The 22,856-nt window shown below is 35.7% G+C and overlaps 1 pseudogene; it reads right to left on the reverse strand.

The window, feature by feature from the left end:
- Window positions 1-372: 372 nt before the first annotated feature.
- LOC116898488 lies at window positions 373-1,593 on the reverse strand (annotated as a pseudogene).
- Window positions 1,594-22,856: the final 21,263 nt, after the last annotated feature.

Genomic DNA, 22,856 nt, shown 5'->3' on the forward strand with positions numbered 1-22,856 from the left:
TCCCAGCAGAGTCTCATCTTCTTCTTTGGTTTGGAAAATTTTACTTCCATTTTTTTCTTTTTTAAAAAAATGTTTTCTGTGTCTTTACCTTACTACCAATAGCAACAAGCCTCAGCACTCACAAAATTTTGAGCTCCTGTCCCTGTGCATGGCTCCCATGTATCACTGTCTTAACTGGGGAATCTTAGTTCCCCATCACCAGAACTGCATAAGTCTGAGGGATACAATAAATCACAAAAACAGAGTGACCAGACCCAGTGGAGAGCAAATACTTGTAAAGCAACTGCCATGTTGATATTTGTTCTTGGAAAGAGAGAAACTTCCTGGAACAAAAATGGCAGCTGGCAGCTAAGGGAAGGATAAACCTGGCTCTCAGAAGCAGTAGATTAAGTTTGTTGAAGAGGCTGTAGTAGACATGCACAGGTACTAAGATATCTTCTCAGTTAGCATGGCCAGTTTCATATTCAGCTTGTCTACTTTGGTTTTGGTAACTGCCTTATCAAGCTTCTTAGGCAGGATGTGAACTCAACTAGAAATTTATCTGGGTGGATTTGCGTTTCAATCTGTGAGATCACCTGGTTCATAAAGGAGTTGCTCATCACAAAGCTGGGGTGTCCCTTGGCACAATCCACATTAACCAGCAGGCTCCCAGCCAGCATAATGATTTGTGACTATTCTTCAGCCACTAGAAGTCCACCTTTGGCTTGACACAGGGGAATGCTTCTCCACAGCATTCACATAGAGCCACTTCACATCATCTCCACATCAGTGTTAAATGTTCTACACAATAGCATTGTCTTGCTTCTGTTCACAGTTCCAGCCTAGGATGATATCAGCATACCCTCTAGTGGTAATAAAGATGTTGCCCTCCCTATAGGCCTGGTCCATAGTAATCACCTCATAGCCATCCATGGCAGCCTGCAGAGTACTGATAGGGTCAATCTCGGTTATAATGACTCAGACTCTGAAACCCCTTGGTAAAAGCCCTTGCCCAGGTCACTGTAGCCCACTACCACTGCCACCTTGTCCACAGTCATAACATTTTTGGCCTATTTTATGCTATCTTTGAGGGACTCTATTAGTCATAGACATTGTCAAGCTTTTTCTTGGTGACAGAATCATTGACATTGATGGCATTCAGTGTCCCGTTGACTATCATCTTGTAGAGGTCATAAACACCAGTTATGATCTCCTCAGAGATGCCTCAGATGCCTGAAAGAAACAGTGGGTATATTGTATAGATGAAGTTAGTTAGGTGACCACCATCATCCAGAATTATGCTGAGGGGTTCACCTTTGAAGTGCAACATCTGCTCAATGTACCATCAATACTCCTCTACTCATCTGTCTTTCCCTTCCAGGCAAACACTGGAATGTTGTCCTTCACAATGATAGCCACTGTATGGTACTGACTAGAAAAGATGTTGCAGCTGGACTACTGCACCTCAGCATCCAGGGCCATGAAAGTCTCAGTAAGGACAGCAATCTCCAAAGTAATGTGTAGGCAGCCAGCAATGCAAGCACACTCTTCAGTGGTTTGGAAGCTGAGTACATCTACACGCGTATCAAACCTGGCATCTCGTCTGTCCAGAGCCTTTTGACTACAGGTAGTCACTCTAAAATCAGCAATTTTGTTGGGCATTTTGCCAGCAGTACTGTTAGTGCTTCTGCTGGGACTGATGAACTTAGTGAAGGGGAATGGGTGACTTGGGGAGGGGTACTGAATCTACTTCAACTTTCAGATTTTTGAACTGTTTCAATAATTTCTTTCTACTATTAAGAGCTTCATTCATTTCATCTTCAAGGATTTCTATTATATCTATAAAGACTATTGTAAAGTCTTTGTTTTGTGTTTCAGCTCAACTGCAATATTCCAGGTCTGCCATAATAGGAGTACAGACTCCAGTGAAGTCCTATCATATACTGTTACTGATTGTCTTTTCATGTTGGTGTCCAAACATCTGGTTTGGAAAGATTGTAATTCTAGGTGCTAATATCTGGTCTTGCCTTTATTGGTGGAGGTTTTGTTTCTTGGAATGTGTTACCTTCTCTGGTTCTTAGGAGAGTGTGATGGCTGTGTGTTGTCCATGATGGCAGGAACCTTTTAAAGAGTTTATGTAGCATTTGATGGCTGGTGATGATGTAGTTGCTAGTAGTAAGTAGCTGAAGGAGGGGTGGGTCTAAAACCTGGGAGCTGAGAAGATCCATTTTGTACTCGCAAAATCAACTGAAAAACCACATTTAGAAAAGAAAAGTGCTCACACCACAATCAATAAATTTGATGGTGCAATTACCAGGAAATATAAAACTATCATTTGGTTTCCTTTTCTTTGTTGCTTCTTCTTTTGGGATGTCCAGGCACTGCTGCACATCAAGCAGGAAGGATGGAGTTGAGCCAAGTTCCACAGTCCATGTCTTTCCTTAGGGTGTTTTGGTCTTGTGCATACACCAGGAGGGAAAGGATGAACCAAAAACTGGAATGGATGAGTCAGCAGAACCCTGTGCTGGGAAGGGTTGCTGGGGAGGATCTCCAAAGATTTCAGCATTACAGCTCTTCAATTTTACAGCTCTTTTAGAAAATAGCTTTTTTTTAAAAGATGATAGTCAACGAAACAGCCTGTACTCTTTATTTTGTAAGAACAAAGACTATTATAAACCTTGGAATATGGGAAGAGGTTCTTCTTAGGGTGAAGTTTCATTGACGAATATTTTAGGTTCTGGGAATAATTCATTTGCATGGAGATTCATTCTGTAGATCAGATGCAAGAGAATACCAGACTTAGAAACGGGAGCACTGCATTTTGTTCTGAGCTCAGGAAAGCAGTCTAGACATGGGATACTACAACCGTTGTAGCAAGCTGCAACACTGTCAAGTAATAATGAAAAATAGTTTAAAGGAAATCTAGAAATATTGGTTCAGTGGAAGCAAATTTTGGACATAAGCTACTAATGCCGAATGGGTAACTTATTTTAGTCAGCAGCAGAAGGAAAGCCAATAACTATTTTTTAAAAACCAAGACTAGATAACTAAAAGTCACAATATGAAAATTAATTATCAGATAGGAGCCAAAAGTTGGTTTTAAGTGCATAAAGGATGAAAAGTTACAAAGGAAATTCAATCATCTTTGGACAAATTGTGCCTGTGTGTGCTCACTACTGTCACTCATGCCATAGCATCTGAGAGTCTCATCCTGTGGTATTTCAAAAAGAAGAAAAATATAGTGGGAGAACTAAAAAGAACCCCTGGAGAAATCTTTGAAATCATTTACACCAAATAAGTCCAAATGAAAACAAAATACCTGGTATTTCAAAAAGTTTAGAAACATGTCACAAGGAGTAGATAAAACTTGACATAAGACTAGGATAACATTCACTCAGAATTTAATGAGGTAATTCAAAACATTTGGAGCAAAAGCATGGTCACAGGCCAGATGCTTTTAATAAAATCCTAGGGATAAGAGAAAAAGAGAAATCTTTATATCCTGAGGAAGAATGCACATATAGAGGAGATAAAATACTGACTTACTTTTGATTTTATTCCAAAGAGCACTAAAGACTTTAAAGGAAAAGCACAAAGCATTCAAGAGAACAAAGGATCCTAGGAAATATCTGGAAAACAAGAATGTATTTTCTTCATGAGTTTTAAGATCTCTTGCAAAGGTGCAACCTCCATTGAATTATCTGTGGACTTTCTCTCAAGCTTACTGCTGCAATCTCTGGTGGAAAAAAAAGGTTCCTAATGTAGCTGGGGAGATGCAAGTTACCTGCCCCTTCACCCAGGACTAAACCGAAGAAATATATTCTTCATTCTCTTGCAAAAGATAAAGAAAATTTTGGTAATTATTGGCAGTTCATTTCTTTAAAAGATTATTTTAAGCAATAGCAAGAATGTTATCTTCTTCATCATTTGTAAGTCCACAGCAGTGGCAAAAGATGATAGCAAACCTGCATCTAGATGGTTGGATTTCTCCTGTGATCACCTAGGGAGCACCTATATTCCCCCAAAGAAAACCGATAAACATTGAGCACCAGGAGACGAAGGATACGGAGTTTCTCAAAGAAGCCATGAGTGCAGCTTATGATCCTTAAGTGAGCAATGTAGAAGAGAATTGTTTCAATAAGCCAGTAGATAAATTGGTTCCTAAAATTGAGAATATTCTCTCTAAATATCCTGTGACTGCTGTAAAAATGTATATAAAGTCATCTGTTTTAACTTTATTCATACACTTACAGGTTGGAGACAATGGAATGGCATACTATGGTGTTCTTCATGCTTGGGAAGCATGTTCCACCTAGTTAAGTAAGGAGCTTTCATTGGGAATTGGGAAGAGAAGGAAGAGACAAAATAAACATCTACTCTACTACCAATGTAGAAGAGCAACTGTGTAACATGAAAATCTGAAACTCATTAAATCAAAACTAAAGTGAAAAATAATTTAAAGATAAATAGGTTATAAAAACCAGTGACTATATTTTAACATGTCAATAATGAAGATAAATCAAAACTTACTTAATAGAACATCAACAACAATTTTTTAATTAAAATTGTAATTAATATTTAAAAAATATTATTAAATTTAAATAAGTTTAATGTAGTTTAATAATTTATATAGAATGATGTAGTATGTTTTAATAATTTTAACAAATTTTAAATTAAAATTTAATAAACTTAAATTAATTTTCCAATTAAAGTAACATTTTAACATGGTAAATGAAAATTTTATGTCCTACAGATACAAGTGGTATGGCTTGTATCTGTAAATTTACATTTAAACAGGTAATTTTATCTGAAAGTTCAAATATTTCTTAATTATGTTTTCTTAAAATAATATTTCTAGCTTTAAAAAATATTGTACATTAGTGCTAATAGAATATAAAGAAAATGTTTTATATGATAAAATATAATTTTTTATATAATAGCTAAAACAGATATTAAAACAAACCATGGTAAAAATGAGGATACAATAACATCTCTTTTTTCCTTGAATACTTGAAATTTTTTTATTGTTATAGATTTTTTTCTTTTTTTTTTCATTGGATATTTTCTTTACTTACATTTCAAATGTTATCTCCTTTTAAGATTTCCCCTCTGGACACTCCCTATCCCTTCTCCCCTTCCTCTGTGTCTAAGAGAGGAGAGTGTTTCCCCAACCACTCACCCTCTCCCTCACATCTCCATGCCCTAACTTTTCGCTACATGGGGACATTGAGCATTAACAGGGCCATGGGCCTCTCCTTTTGTTGATGCCAATAAGGACACCCTCTGCTACATATGTGGCTGGAGCCATGGGTCCCTCCATGTGTACTCTTTGGTTGGTGATTTAGTACCTGGGAGTTTAGGGGGGTCTGGTTGGTTGATATTGTTGTTCTTCCTATGGGATTGAAAAACTCTTCAGCTCCTTCAGTCCTATCTCTAATTCCCCCATTAGGGACCCTGTTCTCAGTTCACTGGTTGACTTTGAGCACCTACCCCTGTATTTGTCAGGCTATGGCAGAGCCTCTTGGGAGACAGCTATATCAGCCTGCCATAAGCATTAACTTCTTGGCATCCACAATATTGTCTGGGTTTGGTGACAGTATATGGGAAGGACTGCCAGGTGGGACCATCTCTGACCTTTTTCACAGCCTCTGCTTCACTCTTTGTCTCTGTATTTCCACCTGTGAATATTTGGTTCTCCCTTCTAAAAAGGACTAAAGCATCTACTCTTTGGTCTTCCAACTTCTGGAGCTTCTTGTGGTCTGTGGATTGTATCTTGATTATTCTGAGCTTTGGGGCTAATATCCACCTATCAGTGAGTGCATTTAATGGGTGTTCTTTTGTGATTGGGTTACCTCTCTCAGGATGATATTTTCTAGTTCCATCCATTTGCTTATGAATTTCATGAAGTCATTGTTTTTAATAACATAGTAGTACCCCATTGTATAAATGAACCACATTTTCTATATCCATTCCTCTGTTGAAGGACATTTGGGTTCTTTCCAGCTTCTGGCTATAATAAATAGGTTTGCTATGAACGTAGTGGAGCACGTGTCCTTGTTCTATTTTCGAGCATCTTTTGGGTATATGCCCAGGAATGGTGTACTTGAGTACTCAGGTAGCACTATATCCAATTTTCTGAGAAACTTCCAGATGGTTATCTCTTTTGTCAAAGATCAATTGACCATAGGCATGTGGGTTCATTTCTGGGTCTTCAATTAATTTAATTCCCTGCCTGACTTTAAACCAATACGATACAGTTTTTGTCACTATTGCTCTGTAATACTGCTTGAGTTCATCCCTATATGGTGATTCCCCCTGAAGTCCTTTTATTGTTTGAGGATAGTTTTAGCTATCCTGAGTTTTTTGTTATTTCAAGTGAATTTGCAAATTACTCATTCTAACTCTATGAAGAATTGAACTGGAATTTTGATGGGAATTGCATTGAAATTGTAGATTGCTTTAGGCAAGGTGACCATTTTTACTATACTAATCCTGCCAATTCATGAGCATAGAAGATCTTTCCATCTTCTGAGATCTTCGATTTCTATCTTCAAAATTGAAGTTCTTGCCATACAGATCTTTCACTTGCTTTGTTAGAGTTATACAAGGCATTTTTAACATTTTTTTGTGACTATTGTGAAGGGTAACGTTTCCCTAATTTCTTTTTGAGATTGTTTATCCTTTGAGTAGAGAAAGGCTACTAATTTGTTTGAGTTAATTTTAAATCTAGCCATTTTGCTGAAGTTGTTCATCAGCTATAAGAGCTCTCTGGAGGAATTTTTTGGGGTCACTATCATATCATCTGCAAATAGTGAAAACCTTGACTTCTTCCTTTCAGATTGTATCTCTTTGACCTTTTGTTGTCTAATTGCTCCCACTAGAACTTTGAGTCCTATATTGAATAGATTGGGAGTGTTAACAGCCTTCTTTAGCACCTGATTTTAGTGGGATTGCTTCAAGTTTCTCTCCATTTAGTTTGATGTTGGCTACTGGTTTGCTGTATATTGTTTTTACTATGTTTATGGATGGGCATTGAATTCCTCATCTTTCCAAGACTTTTACCATGAAGGGGTGTTGGAATTTATCAAATGCTTTCTCACAGCATTTAATGAGATGATCATTTTTTCCTTTGAGTTTGTTTACTTAATGGATTACATTGATGGATTTCTTTATATTAAACCATCCCTGAATCCCTGGGATGAACCTACATCATGATGGATGATTGTTTTGATCTATTCTTGGATTCAGTTTGAGAGAATTTTATTGAGTATTTTTGTGTCGATATTCATAAGGGAAATTGGTCTGAAGTTCACTTTCTTTTGTGTGTGTGTGTATGTGTATGTGTATGTGTGTGTTTGTGTGTTTGTGTGTCTGTGTGTGTATGGTTTAAGCATAAGGTATAAGCATAATTGTGGCTTCATGGAATGAATTGAATAGTGTTCCTTCTGTTTCTATTTTGTGGAATAGTTTGAAGAGTATTGGTATTTGGTCTTCTCTGAAGTTTTGATAAAATTCTGTACTAACCACATCTGGTCCTGGGCTTCCTTTGATTGGGAGACTTTTAATGACTGCTCCTATTTCCTTAGGGGTTATGGGACTATTTAGATGTTTTATGTGATTCTGATTTAATTTTTGTACCTGGTATCTGTCTAGAAAATTGTCCATTTTCTCCAGATTTTCCAGTTTTGTTGAATATAGGCTTTTGTAGTAGGATCTGATGATTCTTTTGAATTTTCCAGTTCTGTTGTTATGTCTCCCTTCTTACTCCTGATTTTGTTAATTTGGATATACTCTCTGTGACCACTGGCTAGTTTGGAGAGGGGTTTATTTATCATGTTGATTTTCTCAAAGAACCAGTTCCTGGTTTTGTTGATTCTTTGTATAGATCCTTTTGTTTCTACTTGATTTATTTTGGCCCTGAATTTGATTATCTCCTGCCTTCTACTCCTCTTGGGTGTATATTCTTCCTTTTGTTCTACAGCTTTCAAGTGTGCTCTCAGGCTGTTACTGTATGCTCTCTCCAGTTTCTTTTTGGAGGCACTCAGAGCTGTGAGTTTTCCTCTTAGCACTGCTTTTATTGTGTCCCATAAGTTTGGGTAGGTTGTGCCTTCATTTTCATTAAATTCTAAAAAGTCTTTAATTTCTTTCTTTCTTTTTCTTGACCAAGTTATCTTTGAGTTGAGTATTGTATGGCTCCCATGTATATGTGACTTTTCTGTTGTTTTTGTTGTTATTGAGGACCAGTCATTGTCCATGTTTATCTGATAAGATGCACATGGGATTATTTCAATCTTCTTGTATCTGTTGAGGCCTGTTTTGTGATGGATTGTGTGGTTAATTTTGAGAAGGTACCATGAGGTGCTGAGAACAAGGTATATTCTTTTGTTTTAGGATAAAATATTCTATAGATATCTGTCAAAACTATTTGGTTCTGTTAGTTTCACCATGTCTCTGTTCAGTTTCTGTGTCTATGATCTGTTCATTGATGAGAGTGAGGTGTTGAAATCTTCCTCCACTGTTTTGTGTAGTGCAATGTATGCTTTGATTTCTTTTGTGAATGTAGTTGCCCTTGTGTTTGGAGCACATTTATTGAGAATTTAGAGTTAATCTTGGTGGATTTTTCCTTTGAGAATAAAGTGTCCTTCCTTATATTTTTTGATAACTTTTGGTTGAAAATCAATTATATTCGATATTAGAATGGATACGCCAGCTTGTTTCTTGGGACTATTTGCTTGCAAAAAGACTTTCCACCCTTTTACTCTGAGATAGTGTCTTTTTGTCACTGAGATGCATTTCTTGTATGCAGGAAAATACTAGGTTCTGTTTACATATCCATTCTGTTAATCTATGTCTTTTTATTTGGGAATTGAGTCCATTGATGTTAAGAGATATTAAGACATAGTGAATATTGTTGTTTTGTTGTTGTTGTTGTTGTTAGAGGTAGAATTAATGTTTGTATGGCTTTCTTCATTTAGTTTATTGCAAGAAATTACTTTCTTGCTTTTTCTAGGGTGTAACTACAATAATTTCTTTCTCTTTCCTTGATAACAACCAAAAGAGAAACAATGTCAGGGAAAATAACTCTTCCAACATAGAAAAACTGTGAGGACCACAAACCTCAAACCATTGCATATACTTGCCAATCTTGAACTTGGATGAGGGACATGCTGAGAGTTGATGCTGGTTGCTTTTTAGCCAAGTTCATATTTTCTGAAAACTACCAATTTTGATGCAATTCAACAGAACTGTAGCTTAATCACTGGAATCAAACATAATTTTATATCTGTTACAAATTTCCTGTGGAAAATGCAGGAAGAAGCCTAGGTTAGAATGAAGAGGCAGGAAGCCAATGAAAAAATTAACTGATAGTAATGTGTTTTATTTGAGATTTGATTTCTTAACTCACAGAGACTGTGCAGAGTGATGTAAAGTAAGGTAAGGGACAAGGGGAGCTGGGAGAGGGGCAAGAGATCTAGACAACAAAACTGAGTCCTTAACTGTAATCATTTCTGGGAGACGTGAGTTTTTTAAAGAACAAAAGTAGAAGGAAGCTGTGTCTTCAGCATGAAAATGAACAATAGCAAAAAGGATAGAAGTGTGCGTGTTCCAGAAATTTTGCATTCTTTTTCTACTTTTTAGTAATCTTTGCACATTGTTTTTCCTGACACCTAAATGTCACTCAGGGATGACTTTCAATCAGTAATAAGCCAGTGATGCTCCTATAAAGATGCTTTCCAAACAAGCTGAATACCTACTCTATGAAAAAATTAATGCCATTGATTACAGTAAAAACACACCACCATACTATGAGGCAACATGCAAAATAATTATTTATAATCTTAAAATGATTAGTTAATGTCATTTATTCTAGAGAAGCAAAGACACAAAGATACATATGGAATGAAAAAGTCATAGAGCTGTAGACATGAAAAGAAGTATAAACAGCTTGGGGAAAGGACTTAATTTTAAAATGTTAATGTTACCACAGAAACAAAAAAGAATAGAATTATTGAAGTGAGATTAGAATCATGTGTGTTTGAGGCAAAAGAAGGAACAAAAGAAAAATACCAACTAATTAAAAAGTACTCCAAAAATGTTAAAGTTGTGGTAATAAGGAACATCTGGGCCACACATGATTGTCTGTTTTAAAAGACCAAATGAATAAATAATATATTCTAATATATAGAAGGATAAAATTAAATTGAGGAGAGAAGACTGGGAGGTAAAGATGTAAGAGATCTAACAACCATGTTATTTTGCAGAGAAAGTTGCAGAACACAATAGACATGTCAACTGGGTTTCATGTCACTTGTACTTGGTACACAAAGAACAGCCTCTTAGGACAGGAAGTACACAGTACATTCATTCCATCTAAAGAGCAGTGAGAGGAAAAAAACTTTTCAACTGTCTCTCCTAAATCTTTTCAAGTGGAACAGCTCTACATAGTTCTGAACAAGAAAACAGAATTATTTTATTAAGTTTAAGCTAAAGGTAACTCATTCTAAAGAGCTCAGTATGAAAGTAACTGCCTTCAAGTACAGTAGAAAGAAACTTTTGCAGAGTAATGAATCTTTTCCAGTCAAATAGCTGATCTTCTTGCAGAGTAGGAGAATGAATAGGCATAATAATTCAAGGAATCAGGTGGGGAACAATTCAGTTTTAAGTTTCATGACAGAAAAATAAATATGAATGTAAACCTATTTGACCTACTACTAAATTCAACAATACTGAAATAAGTAAAATTTCAGAAGACGATTTCAAAATTTACTCAGATAAATGACCAATGCCCTCAAGGATGATACAAATAAGCAGATGCATTCAAAGTAGGACCTTAAAAGTTGAGTTAGCATCAAAGAAGAAAAAGTGACCCAAAACTCAGCAATATGAAAGAAGAAATCAGCAAGAAAATTGAGGCAAGAAAAGTCTGAATAGAAATATTGGAAACAAAATATAAACTGCACAAAAAGTACAATGGAAATCTTGACCTATGGGTTTGACTACATTAAAACAGTGTCCACTAAGGATGGAAAACAAGAGTAAGGCAATGCTCTACTCAACAAGTGAAAACAAAACAAAAACAACCGAACATGACCATAACACTCAAGAACTCTGATATATGATCAAAAGATCAAACCTAGGAATCCACTAGATAAAAGATCTGAAAAACACTGAAGTCACGAGAAATATACTTAATTAGGTTACAGTATAAATCCCCACATTTATATAAAAAATAGACATCAAAACACACAAAGGACCATTGTACTGACTGCCTCTCTCATTGCTGTTACAACATAACTGGTATTAAGTAACTTGAAGAAGGAACTGTTTATTTCTCTTTATAGTTCAAGTGAATAGATGGTATCAAGGCAGGGAGGTCATGACATCAAGAGCTCTAGGTAGTATGTTCATATTTCATACATAGTTAGGAATCCATGATGAGTACTAGGGACCAACTTAGTTTTGTTTTCTTCAGTCCAGAACTCTAGTTCATGAAGTGTTCACTGATGAAAGTTGGTCTTTCCATTTTAACTAATGTAATCTGGCATTGACTCCAAGGGGATTCTAGATACTCTCCAACATCATATCAGTAAGGAACCTCTTCATCAAATATTTTAATCAAGATGCCAAAATGCAAAACAAAGAAATAATGTTACAAGCTATAACAAAAATAATCACATCATAAGGCAAAGAAATGATAATAGAATCAAATCTGTATTCCAGATTCCTAACAGTTTATCTAAAAATTAACTATTAAAAAAATCAATCCGTGCCATAAATTTGACAAACCTAAAAAATATACACAGAATATTTAATTCATCAATAATTGAAATATACATTTTTCTCAGGAGCTCATGAGCTTTTCTCTAAAAAAACTACATTATAGGTCATAAGGCAAGTCTGAACTATGAAAGAATTGAGGTAATCATTTATGTTTTATCTAATGATGATGCAATAAATGTTGAAATCAATAGCAAGAGACTATACAAATACTTGAAGACTGAACAATACACTCCTGAATGACTAATTGGTTATTGAAGAAATCAGGAAGGAAATTAAAAGGTTTTAGAATGAAAGAACTATGAACTAAAACTTTGGAGTATAGTTTAAGGCAAATTTAATAAGTAAACTTTAATAGCAAAAAGTGCTTATATTTAAAGGAAAAAAACTAATGATGGGTGAAGTATTTAGAAAAAGAAGAGCATTCCAATACCCAAATCAGTAAGCCATAGAAAAATAGCAATTTCTATTTCTATTTTAGAAGTTAATGAAATAGAGTTTATGAAAATAATAGATAAACAAAAACGTGATACTTTGACAACATGAACAAGATTGACAAACTTGTCATCTTGTCACACAAAAGAGACATAAGATCCAAATAAAATTAGAAGTTAATCAGAGTTACAACAACTTTTAATTGAATCCAGAGAAGAATGAAGAGAAGCTTTATAAATTTACACATCAAAACAGGATAATATGGAAGAAATGGACAAATCGTGATTATACAATATAATAGAATTAAAGATGACATAGACAACTAAACAGATTTATAATAAGAATTCAGTAACAACAAAATTCTCCTTTCAAAGAAAAGCTGTGACCAGATGTGCTAAATTTTACAAGTTTTTAGTATATGGTTAATATTAAAGATCCTCAAATTGTTCCATAAAATATAAATGGAAGGGACATTATCAAACTTAATTATGCAAAGTCAGCATTGTCTAGCTACAAAAAGCACCTAAAAACAGATCAGAAAAAAAAAAACAAAAACAAAAAATACAATTTATAAAAATTATTGACCAAACCCTTGCAAATCACACTTAAGAAAGCATACATCATATTTTTTCCATCTTTATTAACTTGAGTATTTCTTATTTACATTTCGATTGTTATTCTGCTTCCTGGATTCTGGGCCAACATTCCCCTAACCCCTCCTCCTTTCCTTCTATACGGGTGTTCCCCTCCCCATTCTCCCCCCATTACCGCCCTCTCCCCAACAATCACAGTCACTGGGGGTTCAGTCTTAGCAGGACAAAGGGCTTCCCCTTCCACTGGTGCCCTTACTAGGCTATTCATTGCTACCTATGAGGTTGGAGCCCAGGCTCAGTCCATGTATAGTCTTTGGGTAGTGGCTTAGTCCCTGGAAGCTCTGATTGCTTGGCATTGTTCATATGGGGTCTCGAGCCCCTTCAAGCTCTTCTAGTCCTTTCTCTGATTCCTTCAATGGGGTCCCATTCTCAGTTCAGTGGTTTTGCTGCTGGCAATATTTAAGTCAAATTGGTTTCATCTTAGTTAGGGATGCACAGTTAGTTCATTATAAGCTTGTCAACAAATGTAATATAATGTATTATGAGACTTAACAACAGAAATCATATAATCATCCCAATAGATGCCTAAATGCCCTTAACAACGTTCAGCATCCTTTCATGATAAAAGTCCCAAAGAACATACATCTCTCAACATGATAAAAGCTGTATAAAACAAATGGATAGCCAATATTATTAAATTAGGAAGAAGCTATTGCTTCTTCCTAAAAGGAAAGTTAGTAGAAAAAGTAAACAGTCCTTATCTGCAGATGATGTGATCCAAACTTAAAACATCTGAAGGCCGATAAGATGCCTGTCAGCAAGCCTGATGACCCAAGGGTGACCCCAAGATTCACATGGGAGAAGAGCAGACTCCCACAAGTTGTCCTTTGACATAGAACAGCATAAGGCAGTAGGCAACATTTTTGTTTATACTTATAAATAAACATTTTGAAACAAATAACACCAGAATTAACTCTCAGATTTGAGAAGAAGTTCAGCAGAGTAGTGAAATTCAAGTGTAGAAACTAATTGCTTCTCTATGCAGTAATACTTTGCTGAGAAAGAAATTGGAAAAAAAATCTCATTCGTAGTTGCTTCAAAACCCTAACTTTATAGGAACATAATCCAGAAAGTAAAATAACCTCTGTAATAAAGATTTCAAGACACATGCACGCACGCGTGTGAGCACACACACACACATACCTCAAACAAATGAACAAAAACAACTCCCATGAATAAGGAATGGCAGAATCAATTTTAAAAAAATACCAAAAGTAAACCAAATTTTGTGCATTTTCATCAAAGTTTTAATTACATTATTAACAAACACATTTAAAAATTCCTAAAATTCATGTGGAAGTATCTTAAAGAAGCAGAACAACCTTAATACAAAGAACTGGAAATTTCAAAGCACATGACTAAAAATGGTAGTACAGAGTCTTGTAACATCACCCACAGACAAAGACCTGTAGTCAAAAACAGAATGCTGAGAGTGGGAGAAATATTCTTCCCAAGGGAAATGCCCCCTGACCGGTGACACTACATCAAGGGATGAGACCTAAAATCATACATGCACAATAATACTAGGTAGTCTGACTAAGTCATATTTACATATTTATGTATAAGTGTGCATGTGTATGTGCTATGTGTGCAAGAATAAAAATTAAGGAAAAGAGGCTATGATTTTGCCAGGAGCAAGCATAAAAAAGATACAATTTTAAAATATAAAAATTTATAATAAAATTATTGTTTCTCATATGAGTAAATTTTCCTTGCCTATGCCAATGTGTATTGCTATGTCTTGATGTGAATCAGTAAACAGAAAGAATGATAATAACAGAACCTCAGGGACTTTAAATTCTAAGTTTTGTAAACAGTACTTCAATCCGGGCATTGGAAGTAAAACTGATGACAGAATACTGGGAATAAACATTTTCAATATTTGTAACATTCATCTCAAAACATAAAACACCTGGAATGAAGTTGGAATCTTATCATTCCCTGTTGAAAATAAGTTTAACTGGAAGTTTTCTGAGTCAGACATTTGATTGTTACACAAATGAACTAAAGTCAACCTTTTGGTAACAGACCTATTGGCATACATATGTTCAGTTCTCTAAAATGGGAAATGGAAATAATAAGGTAGAATTCTACAAATATTACACATCAATAGAAAATATTAGATTTCACAGATGAAACATATGTTAATTTCAAAAATATTAGCTAATAAAAAATTTAATAAATAAAATATAATATTGAGAAAATAGTCTTGAACATATTGAAGCAGGATCAGAAAATTTAGATGCGACAAAATGTACATTTAATGCTGATGAAAAAATGAATATTCAGTTACATATCCATATATCTGTCAGATAATGTAAATATATTGATATATATTTCCATATGCTCAATACGTATTTTACCTTATATTACTTAAATTTTTATATTTCACTTACCTGTTTTGATGTAATTAGAAAATATGAGACCATTACATTGTTAAACCCCTACATTTTGGTGCCATATTTTTAGAGAATTAAAATTCAATATTGAATAACATTTTGTAGTTTGACAAAGATAATTGTTTTACTTTTTTCCTTATTCAATGTTTTAATATTATAATTACACATTCAACAGCTGTCTTAGACCATGATATAATGTAGGTTTATGCAAAACATTACTGAACAATAAGAAGTTTAATAGACTTCTAAAATCATTGAAAGTTTTAAATGGCAGCTAGATCAGGATAATTCTTTGACCACACAATCAGTACCAGTATATTTTTATTTTCAGCCACATTTAATGCTAGTTGACACAGGAACCATGGTTTGAATCTGAAAAAAAAAAACTGTTCATTTCTTCTTTTCTCATGTTCGAGTTAACTCATAAACTAGAAAGTTGTGATCCATCAGAATTATTGGTTGAATCCTCCCCTCTTTAATCCCATTTCCTCTGTCCCTCAATAACTGAAATCTGAGGAAAGAGTTGTTCAAATTTTGGCTGTCTTTTCCTTTCTTCTAGACTCCTGAGGGTGAAAATCTGAACAGAGAACTAGGCCCTGTTCATCAACTATCATTTCTTGTCCTGTTTCTCAGAATTCTTTCCACTCTGAATACAATTAAGAGATTGATTCCCATGTAGAACTGTGTAGGAAGTGACTATAGAACCTGGGGACCAACTGAAAACTGACATTTAAATACTATGAACTGTGAGGTTAAGAATCCAGTCTGTAATATGTAAACCCCAAACAGCAAATATGAAACAAAAAACATTCAAAGGTACAATGTCTGTTGCTAATTTCTTCCATGTATGATTCTCTAAGTGTCACAAAACTAATTTGACTTTAATGATCCATGTTAAAATTATTTTCTCATATACTTGCATAATTTAGAATCTTTACATATTTTGTGCACAAAATTCGAGAAATGTATTCAACCTGAGGTTAGTTTTTTTTAAAGGGTGTTTTCTTATTTCAATAATATTTTTGAAATCTTTCAAAGCATAACTTTGTCACCATAATAACAGAAGTACACACTAGGGTGCCACGGGCATCCTTGCAAAGAGAAAAATGTGCATACCACAGATTGTAGAAGCCCTAGGGATCCTGACCCCAAGAGTGCAGGAGGTGACCGAAGGGCAAAGTGCCACAGAGGTCATTTGGTACCCATGATGTTTGTGACAGCAGGGATATATATACAAGTGAGAATTCCAAGAATAATTAAGTTTTGTGGCTCTGTTAGAAGGCATACATAAATTTAAAACAGCTATGAATTTGTCACTGGAAACCATGTAAACAAGAGGATATCAAGGCCCAGGAGAAAACACTTAACGGGATGTAACTCCATGAACTGTCTTCTCAGGGATATTCTTCATTCTGTCCATTATTCCTATAGCATTGCCTATGCCTTATACTTTATAAAACTGTAAAATCAAGATTGACTCTATTTTTAAAGATATTAGCTCTATAAACATAACCATAATAAAATTTAAACATTATCTTTTATTTATGATACGTTACTCAAATCAAGGTTGCCATTGTCTCTTTTTTTCCTTTGAAAGGATACATCTCTCCTTTCCTTCCTTTGAAAGGGTACGACACAGTTTCACAGAGGATTTTCTTCACAAGTTTTCAAAATAAAAGATGGGACAGCATGGAATACAGAGAAAAAAATAGAAAAATTAAAAAAGCATTCACTTCATAGAAGAAATGATGATTAGATATTATACAGTGGAGTGGGATATTTTCTTAAATTTTCTGTAGAAGCTATGAAAATGTATGTTATTGATTGGTTTTGATTATTTGGAAAAATCCCTTTGTTGCCAAATTGTACTTAGTAGCATTACATGATCATTCTGTAGTTACATCTACTGCTAATTGAGTATAATGATTTTGAAAGAATATGATTGTTTTTATATTGCAAGGAGAAATTTTCTGCATTATAAGATACTGTTTCTTCTATATTTTTAAATGTATTTTCTGAAATTGGCAAGCAATGGGCTAGTCTTATTATAGGTTAATATTAATATTACCTTTATCCCACTAAGTATGAATAAACAATTCAAGTTTTGTTATAAAATTTGCAAGTTATCTATAACTTTATTAAAAATTAAAATTCAAAACATTTGTGTCTTCCAATGGCAACACTCAGCAACCTTTTTTTATAATATAGATATTAGTTTAGTAGCTTACAAATGCTACTTTTTTATTTTAAAATATTGTAGCAAGCCACACATTTGATGTGTCAACTTTTCTGATATTTTGTTTGTGAATATAGATTTTAATGTTCTCCAGCACATTAATTTATATTTAAAAATCTCTATTATTAGGAATCACAGCCATAGTTTACAATATTTTTCTACTTTACAATAACTTATACTGAAATTAGACTTATGTTGTAGTAAATGTTTACTCTCTATTTTTCCACAGTCAATTTATTTTTATAAAACTCAGTTCCTATTATAAACTTGTAACCACATAGTTACAAAAATATCTGTGAGATCTCTTCTTGGGATCAAAGACAACTATATTAGGTTATGGATAATAAAATTATAAAAGACAAGTATTAATACTCCTGAATTATGAATAAAATATTATTATTATGTAATAGAGTAACAAATACAGAAGAGTATAATGTTGACCTTTCTACATGGAGCAGACAAGTCAGTAACAATAAAAGAAGTATGTGCTATTACCTATGCTGACTTTTATTATATATTGATTTTTTAATTTAACATTTTGGATTGTTTTCAGAGATCTCATTACACTTTTTCCTAAGGAATATTGTAGTGCAATCATTTCTATGCTTATTTATCTATGTCCTTTACCAATGATGTAGTTGCTTCTATGCCTATAACATAAAGTCATAAATCAAAAAAATTTCTTCACAGACCATGAGTGAAATATTCTGCATTCAAATTAATCTGGAGACACCATACAGTGCTTGACAGAGGTTTGACTCTTGTGACGGTTCATTTTCTCAATCATTTTTTCATTAAATTAGACTTAACGAGCTCTAATAGTGTGACTGGAGATAAAAGATTTTTAAATGGATCTTTTTCATGGCTTATAAAATGCCAGAACCGTAGACATTTGTATGTGTCTGTAGTAAAATAATTGGGGTCTATAAATTCAACAGCCTTGCTTATTACTCTGAATTTTTATCATTACAATTCTGCAAATATTAACTCTAAAACTAAAAGCATATTTTCTTTTCTTTTTTTTTGTGCTCTCCAGATTTTATTTCCCTTCTGGTCATCCTACCAAAGGCAATCTACAGATTCAATGCAATCACCATTAAAGTCGCACCATAATCCTTCAAAGGCATGGAAAGAGCAATTCTAAAATTCATCTGGAAAGGCAAAAAACCCAGAGTAAAAAAACAATTCCTGACAATAAAAGAACGGCTAGGGGAATCACCACCCCGACCTCAAGCTCTATTACAGAGCAATAGTGATTAAGAACTGCATGGTATTGGTACAGAGATAGACACGTTGATCTGTGGAATAGAAATGAAGACCCAGAAATAAAACCACACACTTATGCACACTTGATCAAAAGAAAGCCAAAAATAAACAATGAAAAAAAAAGTAAGCATCTTCAATAAATGGTGTTGGTCTAACTGTCTGTCTGTAGAAAAATGAAAAGAGACACATACATGTCATAAAGCTCCAAGTAGATCAAGAACCTCAACACGCAATGAATCTAATAGAAGAGAAAGTGGGAAAGTATTGATATTCTGTCTAAACTCCACCCGGAAAGCTGTTCCCAGGTATGCTCTGCTCCACAGTTGCCTGGCAACAGTCAGCTGTGCCTGACACTATAAAAGTGGCTGCTTGCCCCCTCTTCTTCTTGTTCTTTTCTTTCTTGTTCTTGTCTTCTCTGCTTTGCCCTCTTCCCTGTCCCTTCTCTTTATCCTACCCCCTGCCCTTCATGTGCCCATGACTGGCCTCCTTTACTTTCCCTCCTTCTACTCTTCTTCTCTCATTAAACCTCTCCATGTGGAACCATGCTGGCTTGTTGTACTTTGTCCAGGCATGGGCCAAGATTTAAAAAACATTGGTGGCCTGACACTATAAAAGTGGCTCCTTGTCCCCTCCTCACCCTCTTGCTTTCTCTTTGTTCTTCTCTGCTCTTGTGCTCTCTTTGTCCCTGTCCCTTCTCTCCCCATCCCCATCTCTTCCCTCCACGTGCTCATGGCTGATCTTTCCTCTCTTCTACTCTTCTTCTCTCATTAAACCTCTCCACATGGAACCATGCTGTCTTGGTGTGCTTTTATCAAGGCATGAGCCAAGATTTAAACAACAACAGAAAGAGCCTTGAACTCATTGGCACAGGGGGAATTTCCTAAACAGAACTCCAATGGCTCATACTCTAAGGTCAAGATTTGGTAAATGGGACCTCATGAAACTGGAAAGCCTCTGTAAAGCAAAGGACATAGTCAATAAGACGAATCAGCAACAGATTGGCAAAAAAATCTTTACTGAATAGTCTCCACATCTGATAGAAGACTAATATTCAAAACATATAAAGAACTCAAGAAACTCACCACCAAAATACTAATCAACCTAATCAAAAACTGGGGTGTTGAATGTAACTAAAAATTCACAATAGAGGAATCTAGAATAGCTGAAAAACTAGCTTTTGAACCTAAAGAAAGGTTCAAAGTCCTCAGTGATAAGAGAAATGAAATCAAAACAACCCTGAAATACCACATTACACCAATCAGAATGTCTAAGATCAAAACCTTAGGTGACAGCACATGTTGACAAGGATGTGGAGAAAAAGGAATACTCCTCCATTGCTGGTGGTATTGAAAATTGGTGCTGGAGAGATGGCTCAGTAGTTAAGAGCACTGATTGTTCTTCCAGAGGTTCTGAGTTCAAATCCCAGCAACCACATGGTGGCTCACAACCATCTGTAATGAGATCTGATGCCCTCATCTGCTGTGTCTGAAGGTAGTGACTGTGTACTCATATAATAAATAAATCTTTTTAAAAAAGAAAGAAAATTGGTACAAATACTCTGGAAATTGAAATCAATCTGGATGTTCCACAGAAAATTGGAAATAGACCTATCTGAAGACCCAGCAATACCACTCTTGGGAATATACAAAAAGGTGTTCCACCATGCCACAGGGGCGTATCCTCCATTATGCTCATAGCACCGTGTTTGTGATAGCCAGAAGCTGGAATCAACACAGATGGCCCATGACAGAAGAATGGATACAGAAAATGGGGATGATTTACACAATGGAATACTACTTAGGTATTAAGAATGAAGACAACCTGAGTTTTATGGATGGATCTAGATAATATCATCCTGAGTGAGGTAACTCAGATCCAAAAGAACAGGCATGGTATGTACTCACCAACAAATGGATATTGGCCCCCCAAAATTACAGAATACAGAAGAATCAGTCGACGGAACTCAGAAAGGTCAACAAGCTGAAGGGCCCAAATGAGGACACCACAGTCCTACTTGGAAGACAGAAGAAAGCAATCACAAGTGGGGAGGGAGGGACAGGGGAGGGAAAGGGGATAGGGTTGGGTTAAGACAGGAACATGGTCTTGTATTGGGTGGGGGGAAAAGACTGAAGCCTTGAGGGCCAGCAGAAAGAAGGGAAATAGGCAACCTTGGGAGGTAGGAGGTGGGTATCCTTCAGAACATACCAGAAACCTGAAATTATTTGGACTCAAACTGGGGACCTTAGATGAAATACCCCTACACTGGAAGAGGGACATAGAGCCTACCTCCAGGGAAAATGGCATCAATGAGGAGTTGCTATCCTACAGTCAAATTTTTGACCCGTAATTTTCCTGTCTGAAAGAACTGCAGGGATGGAAATGGTGAGCAGTCTGAGGAAATGGAGGTCCAGTGACTAGTCCAAAGTGCCATCCAGCTCACAGGGAGGCCCCAAGGCCTGACACTATTACTGAGGCTATGGAGCGCCCACAAAAAGGGAGCTATCATGACTGCCCTTTGAAAGACCCAAAAAGCAGCTGAAAAGGTCAGATGCAGATATCTGTACCCAACCAATAGACAGAAGCTCCTGACTCCTGTGGTTGAATTAGGGAAAAGCTTGAAGCTGAGGAGCAGGGCGACTCTGTAGGTGGAAGAGCAGTCTCAACTAACCTTGAGCCCTGAGATCTCTTCTGACACTGGATCAGGCAGCATACACCAGCTGATAAGAGGCTTCAACACATATATAGCAGAAGACTGCCTGGTCTGGGTTCAGTCAGAGGAGATGCTTAAGAGACTGCAGGTTCCAGAGTGTTTAGAGGTCTGGTCAGGTGGGAGGGGGTGGGTGGGGACATCCTTGTGGAGACAGGAGCATGTTAATGGGGTATGGGATGTGAAACAGTCAGAGGGTAAATATTTGCTCTCAATCCGGGGTTTCTAGTTTGCTTTAGATTATCCTGGACCCAGAGTAAAGAAATAAAGCATTCATATTCACAATGAGCATTTAAAGAACTAGGGTGGGGCAGATATCTACCCTCTAAGCTATTCATATCTCCTTCCCTACTAAAAACTCTGAGTTATGGCTGGCTATGTTCTATTTAGACTGCTCTTAACTCCAATTGGTTAGCTTTCATGGCCATGTTTTCATGAAAGCTTTCCCCATGTTGTCTTCTCCTTTCTTTACCTTTTTCTTTTCCCCTCTGGTATCCCAACTTAGACCCCAAGCAGGGACCCTGAAACCTTATCTATATCTCTTCTGTCCATCTGTGGACTGTAGGCATCTCTAATAAACAACCAGGGATAACTTGGGGAATAATATTACATAGCATCACTTGGTGTATGTGAGGATCTCCTTATCCCTGAGGGAACTAGGGCCAGTAACATTAGAGAACATAGCAACAGACCAAACCTCAAGAGGTTTAAATTAAGGAGGAAGGTTTGCACAACAAAGACTGTTAAACTTGAGGATTTACTCATAGGTCTAGACCTCTGGTAGAGAGTTCAACATTTCAATACAGAGCAATAGACCAAACCTCAATTTGCTCTTCAGAAGTCCATGTACTTTAAAAAATTACATTTGAACATTTATAAATGTTCAGATTACTAAAAAATTTTCTCATAAAATGAGCCTATCCAACAGTTTTTTATTTTCATGTTTCATGTACAAACTTGCTCACAAAGAACTAAAATAGAATCATGTGACTAATTAGGAAATATTTTCACATATTCTGATGATCATTCGAAGAAAATTGAACAAGAAAAGCTTAGTTTCCTCAGACGGAAAACAAATTCTTAAATCGATAAAGCTCTGGAGATAAGACTGAAATAAATGTGAATTTGATTACTTCAAAGGTCAGCATCTTCAGTCCAGGGTCAGATAACCTAGGTTAGTCTTGTGTGAATATGAAAAGCATCTGCTTTGTCTTCTGCCAGCATTTCTAAGAACTTTAAAACAGCTAACTGATGTAAAAACAAACCAATTTTGCAGTGTTTTAATAAAACCTTGATATTTTGTTGCAAGCAATCCAGTTAGGTGACCTGGGGGACTGTGCCAGTTTTCCAGGTGAGGTTAGAACTCCCCATGTAGACTGTGTACCAACTATTCAGTGAGGGTA

The sequence above is a fragment of the Rattus rattus genome, chromosome 4 (genome assembly GCF_011064425.1).
Source record: "Rattus rattus isolate New Zealand chromosome 4, Rrattus_CSIRO_v1, whole genome shotgun sequence".
In the NCBI taxonomy this organism is placed as follows: Eukaryota; Metazoa; Chordata; class Mammalia; order Rodentia; family Muridae; genus Rattus; species Rattus rattus.